Genomic DNA, 2,620 nt, shown 5'->3' on the forward strand with positions numbered 1-2,620 from the left:
AATAAAAGGATCAGAAATTAATTCAGTGTTGAACCTACGAGCACTCCACCAACATATGTGGTAACACAGTGATGTTTTCCACTTCATACTTGGTCCCTTTCCTTACACTTCTTAAACCTCAATCGCTTTATTTCGTAAGCATTTATTTTAATATAAGAACTTGACAAGATCAAATATGTCAACACTTCTATAAGGCTTCCTTTGCTTTCAAGGGAAGAATGAAGGAGGAATAATGTTTGATATGAGATATTTAAAGTTTAAATCTTTAAGATGTTAAACTTTAAAAAAAAAACACCAAAGTGAAACTGGAATCTTGAACATGGCTGAACTACTGTTTAAATTGGCCTGCACAAAATCCTTCCATCGCACTGGTATTTTCACAGTGGCTTTCCTACCAGTGTTGTATTTGTATGTATTTTTCAGTATCTGTGCTGCCTTTGATTTTCTGCCCAAGCATAGGGAACTCTTCAATTCTCAGAACTTACAACAAGAACTAAACAATTAAAAAGAAAATCCCAGCCCTCTCCTGTCATATGCTGAATGCCTTTCATGCTTTTAGTCTCCCATTCTGGATATTGGAGCTGAATGAATTACTAGCTTGTGCCAACACTCCCATGTCTTTGCTGCAACCAAACTATCTAGCTGTTTTGCTCTCTGAAGTGCTTGTTTGGCACCTGGTCTGCCTTTTCTGATTGTGGAATTTGCACCACAAGCGTGTGTGGAGGGGAACACTGGCCAAACTGCTAACACAGTGCATGTCACCCCTCATCCTTCTTGACCATTTGCCTCTCCACACCTCAAAAAAAAGAACGTATTTGCCCTCTTGACTAATTGCAAAGAGGATTCCTATTTCTTAAATAACATGTTTTTAACAGGAATTCTTCCTTCAAAGTCTCACTTTGAACGTTCTGACTTTGTGAAGCTTATTTGCCTGAATGATATTTGAAAATAACTGTAATTTACTTTTCTAATTTATTTGAACCATACATTTAGATTAAAAGAATAAAAAGAATTTTCAATTTAAAAGAAAAGGAAATTTATTAGGTGACTCTTCAGAGTTTTATCAGGTCTTCAGTGCTCAGTAGAAAGTTAAATATTTGTTTTTCAAAGCAAATTTCATAGTACCTTCAATATCACTGTTCACTATATGCTGCTGTGATATGCTATTTAGTGAAGGTATGGCTCCACTACCTTATTGTAAATAGAGATGCTTATTCTCTTTCTGACCTAAAAAATGTCACTGAATTTGAGTCTTTCACCTACCAGACTCAAATAGGCTGTGCTTGCTTTTACCTGTATCAAAATTTGCTTCTGAAAATGATGTTTTACTGAACTATTACAAGAGTGTGCAATGGGAGTGGATATATACTGTCTTTTTCTCTTACTCTCAGGATATTTAGTGACATTTGGTGGTGTGAAACAGTGGGTAGAATACGATAAGTGGTCGCTACACTTTAACCTGCTCATTTGTCAATGCTTATTATGGTTATTACCTAAGCAGCAAGTAAACCAGAACATTTTAATGCAAAATAAAATGAGACACAGTGTGTTTTTGTTCTGCCATATTAGCATAAAACAAAATTGCTGATAGATTTTTGCTGCTGAGAATCTGACCTTCAGATGGATTCAGGCTCCCTTATGCCTGCCACCGTACTACAGCCAGCATTCACTCTCTTACACAGTCAGGGTTATACTATGAAGTTGTTTTGCCTCCATGACCTCATTTTTGAGAGGGGAATTTCTAAATTAGGCCAACAAAGTCCTTAATGGCACAAGCCGGCTTTTAATTCATGTTTACACTGAGGCCTCAGCACACTGTTCCAGCAGCATAAAGGACTATAAAATTCAAATAAATTATATTTACAGCCAATGTAAGGCCTCTTTACAATGTGAAAGTGACAGAAATTAGAAGCAGGCACATTTGCAAAGTACTTCGAAGGGAGCCTTGTTTTATAAACTGGAAAGCATTATAATCTTTCAACTTGCTTTCTCATGAAGGTTTTCTCAGTCTTTGTTCCTTTTGTTTTGAGGAAAGCTTTGGCTGCAATCACTTTACACTTTTGGCTGACAAGTGTGTATGGCACTGCCATCCATGACACTATCCCTACTAACCCGAGGAGCCTGCTGAGGAAGCTTGCTCCTGCCAGATCCTTCACCACCCCAGAGACTGTCAAATCTGTTGTCACTCACATATTTTGGAGCGTGGCAGCTCCACTATGGGAAGTGTGTGTGGGAAGTTGAAAAGGTACAAGAAATGGGAACAAATTAAGAAAAACAATGAGGAAAGAAAAGAATATAAGGAGGACTCTCCTAATGATGTCATACAATAAACTACAGAACAATGATCCACAGACTACTAAAACTCACTGGTCAAGGAATTGGAAATTCTATTGCAATGAACAATTACACTTCAAGCACATCTTTAACTTCCTTAGACCAGTTCTAAAATCATTCATTCAGCAATTAGTGCAGGTCTTGAAATCAATATGTTTTTTTTTTTTTTTCTTGTACTTTACTCCAGATAAGGAATCAGAAATTTGGCCTCCTGTGTCTGATTCATTCCTGCAATGTCACACTGAAGTCTTCAGTGTTTGCATTTGATAACCTACTGTATACAAGC

Source organism: Pogoniulus pusillus, chromosome 1, assembly GCF_015220805.1.
Source record: "Pogoniulus pusillus isolate bPogPus1 chromosome 1, bPogPus1.pri, whole genome shotgun sequence".
Lineage (NCBI taxonomy): Eukaryota > Metazoa > Chordata > Aves > Piciformes > Lybiidae > Pogoniulus > Pogoniulus pusillus.